The 17,955-nt window shown below is 44.0% G+C and overlaps 2 non-coding genes across 2 annotated transcripts; both read left to right on the top strand.

Annotated features, from left to right (window-relative positions):
* The first annotated feature begins 1,509 nt into the window (after positions 1 to 1,509).
* trnav-uac (transfer RNA valine (anticodon UAC)) lies at positions 1,510 to 1,582 on the top strand. Its single transcript has one exon. It is a non-coding gene; the product is annotated as a tRNA-Val (tRNA).
* A 14,261-nt stretch (positions 1,583 to 15,843) lies between these two features.
* trnav-uac (transfer RNA valine (anticodon UAC)) lies at positions 15,844 to 15,916 on the top strand. Its single transcript has one exon. It is a non-coding gene; the product is annotated as a tRNA-Val (tRNA).
* Positions 15,917 to 17,955: the final 2,039 nt, after the last annotated feature.

Below are 17,955 nucleotides of genomic sequence, written 5' to 3'. Positions count from 1 at the left end.
TATAAAGTTCTACGTGTTTTTTTGGGTATCTGTATTTAACTTTACTACTTATATTTCTCACAACTTTTAATATTACTTTACTACATTCCTAAAGAAAATGTTGTACTTTTTACTCCATACATTTTCCGTGACACCCAGGACAGGAAAATTGTCCAATTTAAGCATTTATCAAGATAACATTCCTGGTCATCCCTAGTGCCTCTGATCTGGTGGACTCACTAAACACAATGCTTCTGTTGTCTGATTGTTGGAATTTGCCCCTGATTAACGGTTTAAAAAAATATTTAAAAAATTGCGATCTTGTTTGCTTAATATAAGGAATTTGAAATTATTTATATTTTGAATGCTTAAGTATATTTTAGCAATTACATTTACTTTTGATACTTAAGTATATTTAAAACCAAATACTTTTAGACTTTTACTCAAGTAATATTTTACTGGGTGACTCTCACTTTTACTTGAGCCATGTTCTATTAAGGTATCCTTACTTTTACTCAAGTATGACGACTGGGTACTTTTCCCACCACTGATTATGATAAAAGCTATATATATATATTAGCATGGGTATTGAAAGATACCAGAGGGTGAATAACAAAAAAAGCACTAATATAAGAAGTGGACGGTACATGTTTTGTTTTGGGCTAAATGTGAATCCCTCTACGATCTAATGGCACTAACCATTACAAACTAGGACTTCAACCAGGCTGTCCCTATGCTATTTGCTCACTTTCTCTCTTAAACTGGTGGCACAAAGCCTACGTGAATGTTTAAAAACTTCATCTTGATTTACCCAGTTTATCAATAGAGATTTACCATTCAAATAAATGATTATCATTATGTTGTTATGTAGTTAGATTGGTAAAACAAAGTAAAATTGATTGTGTGACTGTATAATTGACTCATTAATGCATACATGGCTGTGTCTAAAAAAAAATATAGAAAATGTAATGATATTGAACTCGAAAGATGCCCAACGATTGAACAGAGCAGTAGCTGAGTTGATCTGTCTGGATCAAGTGCCATTTTGTGACTTTGGTTAATATGCTTTCCTTTGTATAATTTTGGTATTAAGTATCGTGATGGTATAGAGATACTTAACCTGGTATCGAAGTCATAATTATGGTATGGTGCCAAAGAGCTTATATACTGGTAGGTCAGTGATGCCACTATATAATATAGATGGTGTCGTGTATCTTCTATTACTTAGTGTTAACACAAAGGTAAATATGTATAGCATATGCAGTAACAATAAGTAATGTGTTGACTTATTCTACATGTTAACCTGCACGAATAAGGTTGACTGAGCTTCCTCTTCGTAATTTGTAGTGTTGCACTGTTTTGCTCTTATTCAGAATTTCCCCTGCAAACAAGACATCACCAAGTCAACATCAGATTCACACCAAACATAAACAAAATCCATATCACATTAGGATAATTGGCCTACTGCTTTGAAACATATAGGTTGTGTAATAGGATTCGATACTGTGTGTGGTGGTGGTGTATTTATGTGGTTCCATAGTGTAGTGGTTATCACGTCTGCTTTACACGCAGAAGGTCCTGGGTTCGAGCCCCAGTAGAACCATGCTTTTGGCGGCAGGTAGCCTGGCTGTTAGAGAGGGTTGCCAGTCATATCTCTCCCTCTGTTGGCCTGCCTGCTCTGTCTCTTTGCTAATGATTCAAGTGTGTGTTCAGTCTTCGGACAGTTCCATCAATCAAATTCATTTATAAAGCCCTTTTTACATCAGCCGATGTCACAAAGTGCTGTACAGAAACCCAGCCTAAAACCCCAAACAGCAACCAATGCAGATGTAGAAGTGCGGTGGCTAGGCAAAAAACATCCATCACTAGGCAACCAGAACTGCCAATTAAATAATCTTGAGTTGCTGCTCTGCGCAGCCTGCCTACCTGTTGCCTGCGCGCATACCAATCTCTTACAGTACTTTAAAGTTAGTTAAAAACCATGATTTACCAAGACATTTAGTAGAAATAAAACGCATCTAGCTACCATACCATAAAAACAGCATACAAATGAACACAGCAGCACATCAATCAGCGACGTTTATTGCTGTCAGGGAAAAAGCATAATTCTACTGAAAAGTTACCAATTGTCGCTATTGACATGTTACAGTAGCTGCGTTCTAACTATCAGAAAAGGGGGGAAACGTTTGCTTTTTGTCCACACACTTTTGATCGGAAATCACCATCACCTACTAAGTAATTTTGACAATTCAAAGTGTTTGAGCGAGTAATATATCAATATTTATCTTTAAAAATGTGCAATGACATAGCCAATGAACATATCGCACAACTTTGGATTTCAACCCTGTTTCAAAATCGAAAGGTTTAGACAGTTTGGAAGAGTGAACTTTTCTTTTCCTCCCACTTTGACTATATAAAAAAATATGCATATACACCGATTGTAAACTACCTAAATGATTGCTACTGGGGAATCTAAACAATCGATATGAACGATCAGCAGGTAGGCTATATAGTAGGGATGTGACAAATGGATATAAACAGACATGTTTTGTATCGTTTTTTCGCTAATACGATAAGAAAAAAATCTTACAATTCCACATCAATTCACAATGCAGAATAATGGTCCTATTACGTATGTAAGACTGCTAGGGCCGGGCAATTAAATTATATTTTACGCAAGCCTTTACAGATAGTGGGGTGGTAGATGCCCAGTTTCCCTTATGGCTCAGCTCAGGTGCCTACATACACCATAGACATATACACTGAGTATACCAAACATTAGGAACACCTAATAATGAGTTGCAACCCCTCGCCCCATTTTGCCCACGGAACAGCCTCAATTATTCAGGGCATGGACTCAACATTTTTAAAAGTATATTTTCCCATATAGGGAGATACTTGGTCAGTTGTACAACTGAATGCATTCAACTGAAATGTGTCTTCCACATTTAACCCAACCCCTCTGCATCAGAGAGGTGCAGGGGGCTGCCATAATCAACTTCCACATCTTCAGCACCCAGGGAACAGTGGGTTAACTGCCTTGCTCAGGGGCAGAACAACATATTTTTACCTTGTCAGCTCAGGGATTCAATCCAGCAACCTTTCGGTTACTGGCCCAACGCTCTAAACACTAGATGTAGACACACCCTATGTGTTTTAATAAAATAATCTATATGCATTGAACTTGTCTGATGCTGAAAGCTTATATTTTGATGAAATAAGACAAATGCCTCAAGAGGGCGCCAGAGATCTAGATAACAGAAGGGGAAAAACTTAACCTGACCCAACTCCTCCCGCTTTCACGGATTCTGCCATTTCTCTCCTGACATTTCTGGTAATAGGCTACACAAGGAGTCGGCAACCTTATGTAGAATGCCAATTTATCTTACAATTTCTACCGCTCTACGTGCCAGTTATGGGTTTCATATGCAAATTTTTGTGAAACAGTTTAATTTAACTTACATTTAAAAAAATTGTAATGTGGTTAATCAAAATTCTATGCAAATGAAAATTATACAAACCTAAAAACTAACTTCCATTGCCTAACTATGTAAAAATTGCGTACATAAAGCCAACAAATCAAAACATTGTGGCCTGAAGGTAGAAAATATCCTGATTAAAAATAAATATCTTATAAATCATATTGTCACGACTCCGACCGAAGGTGGCTCCCCTTCCCGTTCGGGTGGCGCTCGGCGGTCGTCGTTGCCGGCCTACTAGCTGCCACTGATTCTTTCCTCCCTCTCCTTCTATGTTTATTGGTTACACCTGTTATGAGTTTGTGGTGATTAGTAGGGCTTTATTAGTCAGCCGGCCCGCCTGTTTCTTTTTGCAGGATTGATTGTGGTAACATTTGTGTATGTTGGAGACGAACGCGTTTGTTCCTGTTCGTGGGTTTTGCTGGACTGTTTTAGTCCCAGTGTTTGTGGCATTTGTTTTTCGGCACCCAGTGTTTCGTGAGGTGGCCTATGTCCGCCGTGTGTGCATTAAAGAGCACTATCTTGAACTCTCTGTTTCCTGCACCTGACTTCACACCCACGACACCCAGATTGTTACACATATTAGCTGCGCTTGGCCTGTCTGCAAGAAACTTGATACATTGCATCAACTATTGAAGTACTTGTTACTTGGTCTGAAAGCTCATGCTAGCAAACTTGCAACATTGTAGAAAATATTCTGGGCCCTCAGAGATTCCAGTGCCAGTGAGCTCTGGACAGACAGACACTGCTTTAGGCTATTTTGCGCAAGGGATAAGAAGTCGAGCTGTTTTATGAAGTTTCCACCGGATCAGATCATTGTGTATTTATCCCCTTTCATGCTGAGTTGCAATCGAAAAGGGAGAGCTGGAAAGTTTTTTAAATAGGCTATGTTGAGGAACTATTTTAATTCTCAATGGATGTAAAAACAGACTTTGTTTACTTGCTTTTTAAGGCGAAGAAAAAAGTACTTTGAGAAGCTCTACAGAGAAGCTCAACAGTGATTGACAACTGAATCTTGGAAACTAAGATGGCGTAGCAGTGAGACGTCTTTGTCCTGTCGTGTCCCTTGTATATATCTTTTTACATCTTTTTCTTCGCATATCTTTTAAAATATTTTCCTAAACCTCAACTTCTAAATACTCTCCTGCAACCCGCCTCACCCTTTTTTCTAAAGTATTTCTATTTACTTCAGATCTGGAATCCCTCAACTGAAGCTAGCCAGCTAACGTAACTACCTACCAGCTATCAGTCAGCAAACCATTGCTAGCGGTCATCAGCTAACCTTTAGCTCGGAAAGCTCTCGCCAGTTCGAACAACGTGACTCAAACCAGAGCATAACGGACCTATTTCTCTCCATATCCCCGGATTCCTACCGCAAACTCTGAACATTTTAATCTGGATCTTCGCAACTAGCTAACCACAATCCCGGGCGACCACTCCTGGCTCGTGTTTCCATCCCGGAGCAAGCACCAATTAGCCTGAAGCTAGCCCGGCCAGGGCTCCTGTGCTACCACTGAAGCCCACTCCTGGGCTACAATATCCGGACCCCTTCTACTGCCGGTACGGGGCACGGAACCCCGCCAATCCTCTACGACTGGAATACCGACATAATCTGCCCGAGGATTCCAACAGGCCCCTCAGGCGCGACGCCCGCTGAAGGCCCATTCTGCTAACCTGCTAGCTACCTAGAGCTACTTGGAACCCTACTAATTCCACGACTGGTCTATCGACGTCACCGCACGAAGAGGCAAAAACAGACTTACCCTCATCTGCTAACTGCTAGCTTGCTTGCCCCCAGTTTGCTAACTACTATCTTCCCTGCCCCGGTCTGCAAACTGCTAGCCCCTGCTAACTGCTTGCTAACCCGTTCTGCTAACTTCTAGCTTGCCAATCCCGGGCTGCTAACTGCTAGCTTGTTTAGCCTCGGCCTACTAACTGTTAGCTTGTTAGCATCGGCCTGCTAACTGTCTGAATCGCCGAGTCAGCCCAACAACGCACTGGACCCATATGTTCACTTGGCTACACATGCCTCTCTCTAATATCAATATGCCTCGTCCATTACTGTCCTGGTTAGTAATTACTGTCTTATTTCACTGTAGAGCCTCTAGCCCTGCTCAATATGCCTTAACCAACCATGTTGTTACACCTCCTACATATGCGATGACATCACCTGGTTTAAACGTCTCTAGAGACTATATCTCTCTCATCAGTACTCAATGCCTAGGTTCACCTCCAATGTACTCACATCCTACCTTACCATTGTCTATACATTATGCCTTGAATCTATGCTATCGTGCCCAGAAACCTGCTCCTTTTACTCTCTGTTCCGAACGTGCTAGACGGCCAGTTCGTATAGCATTTAGCCATACCCTTATCCTACTTCTCCTCTGTTCCTCTGGTGATGTAAAGGTTAATCCAGGTCCTGCAGTGCCTAGCTTCACTCCCACTCCCCAGGTGCTCTCATTTGTTGACTTCTGTAACCGTAAAAGCCTTGATTTCATGCATGTTAACATTAGAAGCCTACTCCCTGAGTTTGTTTTACTCACTGCTTTAGCACACTCTGCCAACCCGGATGTCTTAGCCGTGTCTGAATCCTGGCTCAGGAAAACTACCAAAAACCCTGAAATCTTCATCGCTAACTGTAACATTTTCCGCCAAGATAGAACTGCCAAAGGGGGCGGTGTTGCAATCTACTGCAAAATTGCCTGCAGAGTTCTGTATTACTATCCAAGTCTCTACCTAAACAATTCGAGCTTCTTCTTCCAAAAATTCACCTTTCCAGAAACAAGTTTCTCACTGTTGCCGCTTGCTATAGACCTCTCTCTGCACCAGCTGTGCCCTCGATACCATATGTGAATTGATTGCTCCCCATCTATCTTCTGAGCTCGTGCTACTGTAACAGTATAACTTTACGGCGTCCCCTCGCCCCGACCCGGGCGCAAACCAGGGACCCTCTGCACACATCAACAACAGTCACCCACAAAGCATCGTTACCCATCGCTCCACAAAAGCCGCGGCCTTTGCAGGGCAAGGGGAAACCCTACTTCAAGGTCTCAGAGCAAGTGACGTAACCGATTGAAAGGCTATTAGCGTGCACCACCGCTAAATAACTAGCTAGCCATTTCACATCCGTTACACTCACCCCCCTTCAACCTCCTCCTTTTCCGCAGCAACCAGTGATCCGGGTCAACAGCATCAATGTAACAGTATAACTTTACGTCCGTCCCCTCGCGCGAACCAGGGACCCTCTGCACACATCAACAACAGTCACCCACAAAGCATCGTTACCCATCGCTCCACAAAAGCCACTGCCCTTGCAGAGCAAGGGGAAACCCTACTTCAAGGTCTCAGAGCAAGTGACGTAACCGATTGAAAGGCTATTAGCGCGCACCACCGCTAACTAACTAGCTAGCTATTTCACATCCGTTACACTACTAGGTGACCTAAACTGGGACATGCTTAACACCCCGGCCACCCTACAATCTAAGCTTGATGCACTCAATCTCACACAAATTATCAATGAACCTACCAGGTACAACTCCAAATCTGTAAACACGGGCACCCTCATAGATGTCATCCTAACTAACTCGCCCTCCAAATACACCTCTGCTGTTTTCAATCAAGATCTCAGCGATCACTGCCTCATTGCCTGCATCCGTAATGGGTCTGCGGACCAAACGACCACCCCGCATCACTGTCAAACGCTCCCTAAAACACTTCTGCGAGCAGGCCTTTCTAATCGACCTGGCCGGGGTATCCTGGAATGACATTGACCTCATCCCGTCAGTAGATGATGCCTGGCTATTCTTTAAAAGTGCCTTTCAATAAAATTAGAACTAGGAAAAGATATAGTCCTTGGTTCACCCCAGACTTGACTGCCCTTGACCAGCACAAAAACATCCTGTGGCGTTCTGCATTAGCATCGAATAGCCCCGGTGATATGCAACTTTTCAGGGAAGTTAGGAACAAATATACACAGGCAGTTAGGAAAGCTAAGGCTAGCTTTTTCAAACAGAAATTTGCATCCTGTAGTACTAACTCAAAAAAGTTCTGGGACACTAAAGTCCATGGAGAATAAGAGCACCTCCTCCCAGCTGCCCACTGCTCTGAGGCTAGGAAACACTGTCACCACCGATAAATCCACTATAATTGAGAATTTCAATAAGCATTTCTCTACGGCTGGCCATGATTTCCACCTGGCTACCCCTACCACGGTCAACTGCACGGCACCCTCCACAGCAACCCGCCAAAGCCCACACCATTTCTCCTTCACCCAAATCCAGATAGCTGATGTTCTGAAAGAGCTGCAAAATCTGGACCCCTACAAATCAACCGTGCTAGACAATCTGGACACTCTCTTTCTAAAATTATCTGCAGAAATTGTTGCAACCCCTATTACTAGCCTGTTCAACCTCTCTTTTGTATCGTCTGAGATTCCCAAAGATTGGAAAGCTGACGCGGTCATCCCCCTCTTCAAAGGGGGTGACACTCTAGACCCAAACTGCTACAGACCTATATCTATCCTACCCTGTCTTTCTAAGGTCTTCGAAAGCCAAGTTAACAAACAGATTACCGACCATTTCGAATCCCACTGTACCTTCTCTACTATGCAATCTGGTTTCAGAGCTGGTCATGGGTGCACCTCAGCCACGCTCAAGGTCCTAAACGACATCATAACCGCCATCGATAAGAGACATTACTGTGCAGCCGTATTCATTGACCTGGCCAAGGCTTTTGACTCTGTCAATCACCACATCCTCATCGGCAGACTCGACAGCCTTGGTTTCTCAAATGATTGCCTCGTCTGGTTTACCAACTACTTCTCTGATAGATTTCAGTGTGTCAAATCGGATGGCCTGTTGTCCGGACCTCTGGCAGTCTCTATGGGGGTGCCACAGGGTTCAAACCTTGGGCCGACTCTCTTCTCTGTATACATCAATGATGTTGCTCTTGCTGCTGGTGATTCTCTGATACACCTCTACACAGACGACACCATTCTGTATACTTCTGGCCCCTCTTTGGACACTGTGTTAACTAACCTCCAGACGAGCTTCAATGCCATACAACTCTCCTTCCGTGGCCTCCAACTGCTCTTAAACGCAAGTAAAATTAAATGCATGCTATTCAACCGATCACTGCCCGCACCTGCTCGCCCGTTCAGCATCACTACTCTGGACGGCTCTGATTTAGAATACGTGGACAACTACAAATACCTAGGTGTCTAGTTAGATTGTAAACTCTCCTTCCAGACTCACATTAAGCATCTCCAATCCAAAATTAAATCTAGAATCGGTTTCCTATATCGCAACAAAGCATCCTTCACTCATGCTGCCAAACTTACCCTCGTAAAACTGACCATTCTACCGATCCTCGACTTCGGTGATGTCATCTATAAAATAGCCTCCAACACTCTACTCAACAAACTGGATGCAGTCTATCACAGTGCCATCTGTTTTATCACCAAAGCCCCATACACTACCCACCACTGCGACCTGTACGCTCTCGTTGGTTGGCCCTCGCTTCATACTCGTCGCTAAACCCACTGGCTACAGGTTATCTACAAGTCTCTGCTAGGTAAAGCCCCGCCTTATCTCAGCTCACTGGTCACCATAGCAGCACCCACTCGTAGCACGCACTCCAGCAGGTATATCTCACTGGTCACCCCCAAAACCAATTCCTCCTTTGGTCGTCTTTCCTTCCAGTTCTCTGCTGCCAATGACTGGAACGAACTGCAAAAATCTCTGAAGCTGGAGACTCATATCTCCCTCACTAGCTTTAAGCACCAGCTGTCAGAGCAGCTCACAGATCACTGCACCTGTACATAGCCCATCTGTAAACAGCCCATCTATCTACCTACCTCATCCCCATACGGTATTTATTTATCTTGCTCCTTTGCACCCCAGTATCTCTACTTGCACATTCATCTCCTGCACATCTACCATTCCAGTGTTTAATTGCTACATTGTAATTACTTCGCCACCATGGCCTATTTATTGCCTTAACTCCCTTATCTTACCTCATTTGCACTCACTGTATATAGACTTTTTGTTTTCTTTGTTCTACTATATTATTGACTGTATGTTTTGTTTATTCCATGTGTAACTGCTTTGCTTTATCTTGGCCAGGTCGCAGTTGCAAATGAGAATGTGTTCTCAACTAGCCTACCTGGTTAAATAAAGGTGAAATAAAACATTTTAAAAAATTGTGAGTCGACAATCAGAAATCGTATCAGATCCCCAAATGGGCACATTTATAGGCCTACGTTTGCGCACAGACCAGATAGACTAGTCCTACTTCTATATGTGTAATGAGGTGCATGTCCTTACTCAAGATTGACAGGAGCGCTCCAAACAAAAGACAAGTGTGCTATCCCCACTGCCGCAGCAATGGATTAGTGTACTCAGACAGGCGTGAATCAGACAGGTGTATTGTGTGCCATAATTATTTTTGAAATATGTTTGCCACTGCTCCTTTAAAAAAATCTTGGTTGACCAACAGCCTATTGACCAAACAATCGACCAGTTGACTAAATGTGGTCAGCACAAGCATTTCGTTACACTCGCATTAACATCTGCTAACCATGTGTATGTGACCAATCAAATTTGATTTGACTATAGACATGCACAGAAGCTTCAGGATCTTTAGCCCGGTGAACTAAAGATCCCGGAATAGTAACCCAGTGTTAAACCTTACATTTACATGGTGCTTGCCTACGGAGCTGTGAGGGGAACGGCACCTCAGTACCTTCAGGCTCTGATCAGGCCCTACACCCAAACAAGGGCACTGCGTTCATCCACCTCTGGCCTGCTCGCCTCCCTACCACTGAGGAAGTACAGTTCCCGCTCAGCCCAGTCAAAACTGTTCGCTGCTCTGGCACCCCAATGGTGGAACAAACTCCCTCACGACGCCAGGACAGCGGAGTCAATCACCACCTTCCGGAGACACCTGAAACCCCACCTCTTCAAGGAATACCTAGGATAGGATAAAGCAATCCTTCTGCCCCCCCCCCCCCCCTTAAAAGATCTAGATGCACTATTGTAAAGTGGCTGTTCCACTGGATGTCATAAGGTGAATGCACCAATTTGTAAGTCGCTCTGGATAAGAGCGTCTGCTAAATGACTTAAATGTAAATGTAAATGTACATTACATTACATTTAAGTCATTTAGCAGACGCTCTTATCCAGAGCGACTTACAAATTGGTGCATTCACCTAATGACATCCAGTGGAACAGCCACTTTACAATAGTGCATCTAGATCTTTTAAGGGGGGGGGCAGAAGGATTGCTTTATCCTATCCTAGGTATTCCTTGAAGAGGTGGGGTTTCAGGTGTCTCCGGAAGGTGGTGATTGACTCCGCTGTCCTGGCGTCGTGAGGGAGTTTGTTCCACCATTGGGGTGCCAGAGCAGCGAACAGTTTTGACTGGGCTGAGCGGGAACTGTACTTCCTCAGTGGTAGGGAGGCGAGCAGGCCAGAGGTGGATGAATATATATATATGGATGAGTGATGGCGTGTGGCATAGGCAAGATGCAGTAGATGGTATAGAATACAGTATATACATATAAGATGAGTAATGTAGGATATGTAAACATTATTAAAGTGGCATTATTTAAAGTGAGGGAACACCTATATCCAGGGTCTTTCCTAAACATTGATAATGCCTTGAATTCCATGGCAGCATCACCTTTGTGGCTGTATTGTACCCTAAAACAATCCTTGCCTTTTGCGGCCCGGAATGCTGTGTTGTGCCCTTCTTCCTGAGGCGGCCCAAACTGTTGCATATACCCTGACTCTGCATGCAATGAACGCAAGGGAAGTGACACAATTTCACCTGGTTAATATTGCCTGCTAACCTGGATTTCTTTAAGCTAAATATGCAGGTTTAAAAATATATACTTCTGTGTATTGATTTTAAGAAAGGCATTGATGTTTATGGTTAGGTACAGTCGTGCAACGATTGTGCTTTTTTTGCAAATGCGCTTTTGTTAAATCATCCCCCATTTGGCGAAGTTGGCTGTCTTTGTTAGGAAGAAATAGTCTTCACAGTTCGTAACGAGCCAGGCTGTAACGGCAGCCTTCCTCCTCTTCACTAGAAGAGAAGGTGTAGCAAGGATCGGACCAACACGCAGCGTAGCCAGTGCTCAACATGTTTAATTACGAAACTGTGAACACTTACAAATAACAAAATAACAAAATGTGTCAAACCGATACAGTCCTAGCTGGTGCAGAGAAACACAAAGACAGGAAACAACCACCCACAATCCCCAACACAAGCCACCTAAATATGATTCCCAATCAGAGACAACACAAAACACCTGCCTCTGATTGGGAACCATATTATTCCAAACATAGAAACAGACAAACTAGACACACAACATAGAATGCCCACCCAGCTCACGTCCTGACCAACACTAAAACAAGCAAAACACACAAGAACTATGGTCAGAACGTGACAGTACCCCCCTCCTGAGGTGCGGACTCCGAACGCACCCCCTAAAACTCTAGGGGAGGGTCTGGGTGGGCATCTGTCCGCGGTGGCGGCTCCGGCGCTGGACGAGGACACCACTCCACCATTGTCTTTGTCCCCCACCTTAGCGTCCATTGAGTGGCGACCCTTGCCGCCGACCTTGGCCTAGGAACCCTCACAAAGGGCCCCATCAGACTGAGGAGACAGCTCCGAACCGAGAGGTAACTTAGGACAGAGAGGTAGCTCAGGACAGAGAGGCAGCTCCGGACTGAATGGCAGCTCCGGACTGAATGGCAGCTCCGCACTGGAGGGCAGCTCATGACTGGAGGGCAGCTCATGACTGGAGGGCAGCTCATGACTGGAAGGCAGCTCACGACTGGAAGGCAGCTCATGACTGGCGGGCGGCTCCGGCAGCTCCTGACTGGCTGGCGGCTCTGGCGGCTCCTGACTGGCTGGCGGCTCTGGCGGCTCCTGACTGGCGGGCGGGTCTGGCGGCTCCTGACTGGCAGGCGGCTCTGGCGGCTCCTGACTGGCGGGCGGCTCTGGCGGCTCCTGACTGGCGGGCGGCTCTGGCGGCTTGGGACAGACGGGTGGCTCTAATGGCTCAGGCAGACGGGCAGTGCAGGCGGCGCTGGGCAGATGGCCGACTCTGACCTGCTGAGGCCAGAACTGGTGGTACCGGACTGGAGACACGCACCACTAGGCGAGTGCGGGGAGCAGGAACAGGGCACACTGGACTCTCGAGGCACACTATAAGCCTGGTGCGTGGTACCGGCACTGGTGGTACCGGGCTGAGGACACGCACCTCAGGGCGAGTGCGGGGAGAAGGAACGGTGCGTACAGGGCTCTGGATACGCACAGTAGGCTTGGTGCGTGGTGCCGGAACTGGTGGTACCGGGCTGGAGACACGCACCACAGGGAGAGTGCGTGGAGGATGAACAGAGTTCTGGAGACGCACAGGAAGCCTGGTGCGTGGTGTAGGCACTGGTGTTACTGGGCTGGGGCGAGGAGGTGGCGCCGGATATACCGGACCGTGAAGGCATCCTGGCTCCCTTGAGCACCGAGCTTGCCCAACCTTACCTGGTTGAATGATCCCCGTAGCCCGACCAGTGCGGGGAGGTGGAATAACCCGCACTGGGCTGTGCAGGCGAACCGGGGACACCATGCGTAAGGCTGGTGCCATGTACACCGGCCCGAGGAGACGCACTGGAGACCAGATGTGTTGAGCCGGCTTCATGACACCTGCCTCAATGCTCAATCTAGCCCGGGTGATACGTGGAGCTGGGATGTACCTCACCGAGCTATGCACAGTACAGGAGACACCATGCGCTCTTCCGCATAACACGGTGTCTGCCATACTCTCGCTTTCCACGGTAAGCCCGGGAAGTTGGCGCAGGTCTCCTACCTGACTTCGCCACACAAGGACAACATAGAACACCAGACATAGAATGCCCACCCACATCACACCCTGACCAAACAAAAACATAGAAACATACAAAGCAAACTATGGTCAGGGCGTGACACTGACAATGTAAAAATCTGTTGTTCTGCCCCTGAACAAGGCAGTTAACCTACCGTTCCTAGGCCGTCATTGAAAATAAGAATGTGTTCTTAACTGACTTGCCTAGTTAAATAAAGTGTAAAAAAAAAATCGGTGTCCAAAAATACAGATTTCCGATTGTTATGAAAACTTGAAATCAGCCCTAATTAATCGGCCATTCCGATTAATCGGTCGACCTTTAATCCCCATAGTACAAAAGTCAACCTATTGTGTGCGAGAAATAAATATTCCAAACATAGTCTGGGACAGTTGTGGGATGCGATTAATCCAACCACTAGCATCAGAACGTTTAGTTTAAAATGTTGATAAACTATTAGTCTATTTCTTCACATAAGTGCAGCACTGCGCACATAGGCTATAAGCGCGAATGTTCCCTTCGTGGAAAACGCCATTATCAAAGGTGACCGCAAATGCAATTATGCATGTAATTTGTTTATTATAAAGGAGCATTTAACATGAATCTCACGCGCTGCTTATATATGGCAGTTAGGCTCTACACCCCTTGTAAAGCAGATTAATGTGCTTAATCTTAAGAATTATTTGGCCACTGTAGTTGTGATGCAAACCTTATAAAACATATAGGCCTATGGGCTGGGCTACATAAGGTGTGAGACTATGATAACGAAAAAGTTGGGGGAAAAATATGCATTGTGTCTTATGCCGGGTATCATTAACAAGTGATAATATATAATTCACAAGTAATATGCTGATATTGTCACCCATTAGGCTATTCTTGATTTAATCTTGTCTTTTACATATACTAAATGTATGTATGACATTTTATTTGATTTAGAATGGACCATTATCATGCACCTGTATTGAAACAGGGGCAGCGGAAAAAATAAATGTAATCTATGCACATAAATAGAGAATTGTAGAAAATAACTAAATAGCACTCATTTTGAAATCAAAACAATAAAACAATTGTATAGCCTAACTGCATTCATGTTTTAATGTGCTTTTGGTCATAGAGGATCACGTTTTTAAAATTATGACTCACTAGAAATTGCCTGGGCAGCACGCCTTTTTTTCGCTTGTCATTTCGGGTCTCGGTAAGCTTTCGGGTCTCGGTAAGCGCGCCATATTCACCATGTGGATGTTCATACAACGTTTGGAATTTATATGAGTGAAGAAATATAATTTGCCCTAGGTCATAGATTTTAGCTGGTTAAATTTGAAGTAAGTTTCACAGTTTCTCTGCACAGGTTTTAGTGGACATTCATTGGAAGTCCGGCCAAGGCCTACAGCTAGGGAACCATTGTAGGCCCATAAGCCCAACGTTTGACTTTAGCCTAGTTTGCAGTTATAATCTTAATGATTTTTTCCCCATTTATTTACCTTCCAGCTTTATACGAGTTAGACTAATGATAATCTTGTAGAATAAGTACCCAACAATTGTCCCAAGTCAGCATATATACATAGCCGTTTTATTTTTAAAAGCAAATTGACATGCATAGAATGGCACAAAATATTACATGAACAGTTATTTGTGTTTGTGTTACAACTATGTGGTAATGGTGTGTCGTGTGTTATGGGTTTTTTCAGCACTGAGCAATTTTCAGGTCTGCTGAGCATAAACTTGAACGCTGTGAAAGTTCTGTGCAACTTCCTGTGGGCATTTACTGTGAACACTGAGGCTGTAACCACTTTACCTTGGTTTTAACCCTGGCTATTTGACTATAATGTAGGCCTACCAGAGTGACCTACCATCAAAAATAATGGAGAAAATGCATCCCATAACATTTTAACATGGAAAATAGCTGTTCTATCTTTCAGCCTACAGTAGCAGCCAATGTGTGGTGTTCAATGTAGGCCTACGTTCCATGCAGGGCTTGACATTAACCTGTTTATCCATTTGTCCTTCAGACAAGGATTTGGCTGAAAATTTTGTTTAATGCAAAACCAGTTTACTCCTGGTTGGGACCCACTATTATACGTCATTGGTTATGATCAAGTAGAAGCTTATATACTGGTTGTTCAGTGATGCCGCTATATAATAATGATGGTGTTGTGTATCTTATCTAATTTAGTGTTAACATCAAGATAAATATGAATGTTATATATTCTGCTTTCTCCAGCCATGATAGCATATACAGTAACAATAAGTTACGTGTTGACTTATTCTTCACACGCACGACGAATGAGGCTGACTGAGCTTCCTCTTCGTAGTTTGTAGTGTTGCACTGTTTTGTTCTTATTCAGAATTTCCCCTGCAAACAAGACATCACCAAGTCAACATCAGATTCACACCAAATATCAACAAAATCCATATCACATATAGATAATTGGCAAACTGCTTTGAAGCATATAGGTTGTGTAATATGATTCGATACTGAGCGTGGTGGCAGTGTGTCTATGTGGTTCCATAGTGTAGTGGTTATCACGTCTGCTTTACACGCAGAAGGTCCTGGGTTCGAGCCCCAGTAGAACCATGCTTTTGGCTGCAGGTAGCCTAGCGGTTAGAGAGGTGAGCCAGCAAAATATCTGTCTAACACCATGCCCAAACCAGACGCCCGTGTGCGCAAATAGATTTTGTTCTCCCACACTAAACGCAATCACGACACGCAGGTTGAAATATCAAAACAAACTCTGAACCAATTATATTAATTTGGGGACCGGTCGAAAAGCATTAAACATGTATGGCAATTTAGCTAGCTAGTTTGCAGTTGCTAGCTAATTTGTCCTATTTAGCTAGCCTGCTTGCTGTTGCTAGCTAATTTGTCCTAGGATATAAGCGTTGAGTCGTTATTTTCCTGAAATGCACAAGGTCCTCTACTCCGACAATTAATCCACACATAAAACGGTCAACCGAATCGTTTCTAGTCATCTCTCCTCCTCCCAGGCTTTTTCGTCTTTGGACTTTACATGGCGATTGGCATCTAACTTTCATAATAAGGTGTATTACCACAACCGACCGACCTCAGTTCATCTTTCAATAACCCACGTGGGTATAACCAATGAAGAGCTGGCACGTGGGTATATGCTTCTAAAAGGCAATGAGAAGATGGGAGAGGCAGGACTTGCAGCACGTTCTGCACCACAAATAGAAGCAAATTCAATTTTTGCGCTTGGCAACGCAGACGCTCATTGGCGCGAACAGTGTGGGTGTGTCACGACTCCCGCCGAAGTCGGTCCCTCTCCTTGTTCGGGCGGCGGTCGACGTCACCGGTCTTCTAGCCATCGCCGCTCCACCTTTCATTTTCCATTTCTTTTTTCTTTTTTCCCGCACACCTGGTTTACATCCCCTCATTAGTCTACGTGTATATTATCCTCTGTTCCCCCCATGTCTGTGTGTGGTATGGTTAGTTCGTTACGTGTGTGACGCTACAGGCTGGTTTTGCACCGGGCATTGTTGTAACCTGTGGTTTTGTTATTTTTACCTAATTGTGCGCAATCGCTTTTTTCTTGGGCCGGAGTGTTGTGACTCAGTTGCATCTGGCTGTTTTCCTCTGCCTGAATAAAGTGTGCCTGTTCACTCATCTCTGCTCTCCTGCACCTGACTTCCTTCCACCAGTTGCGCACACTCTGACAGGGTGCAATGATTGAATAGCATATATGTGTACATGTATTTTGCGACGCGAGCGGTGTGGTCAGTATGTAAGTGAGCTGGGAACAGGTTTTGTTGTAAAAAATCTGTCTGCAAGATCACATAATGATAGTATTCTACGTAACAGAAGTGAATATAATAGCATAGTATAACGTTACTGTAAGACAAAAAACACCGCATTTTTCTCTTATGTTGTCATAACTCAACAGTGTGTGCCGCTGGGCAAAATACACAAAGGCTATGCTGCAGTTCAACACTATTTGCTAAAAAATTCTTAACAACACTGTAGGCTACTTCTAAACAACACTGTAGGCTACTTCTAAACAACACTGTAGGCTACTTCTAAACAACACTGTAGGCTACTTCTAAACAACACTGTAGGCTACTTCTAAACAACACTGTAGGCTACTTCTAAACAACACTGTAGGCTACTTCTAAACAACACTGTAGGCTACTTCTAAACAACACTGTAGGCTACTTCTAAACAACACTGTATAACTCAAGAAAATCTAAATGCATATCCCCATGAAACTGATTGAGATCAAATGGTTGGTATGCAGATGCTGGATGGGTGTTTCACCAGTAAAACTTGAATTATCATTCACGACTGAATGCAATGCTGTTTTTGTTGTAAAGTTATACTATGCTATTATACTGAACAAAAATATAAACATGCAACAATTTCCTAGATTTTACTGAGTTACAGGAAATTTAAATAAGTTCATTAGGCCATAGTTAAATCAAATGTTATTGTTCACATGCGCCGAATACAACAGCTGTAGACCTTACAGTGAAATATTACTTACAAGCTCTTAATCAACAATGCAGATTTAAGAAAAATAAGTGTTAAGGTATTTACTAAAATACAAAAATGAAAAATGGATACCTATTTTTTTTTTAAAGGGTCTCAAAATTGGCCTCAGG

Source organism: Salvelinus fontinalis, chromosome 36, assembly GCF_029448725.1.
Source record: "Salvelinus fontinalis isolate EN_2023a chromosome 36, ASM2944872v1, whole genome shotgun sequence".
In the NCBI taxonomy this organism is placed as follows: Eukaryota; Metazoa; Chordata; class Actinopteri; order Salmoniformes; family Salmonidae; genus Salvelinus; species Salvelinus fontinalis.
Note: the sequence above shows the minus strand (reverse complement) of the source record. Positions and strands in the feature narration are given on the sequence as shown.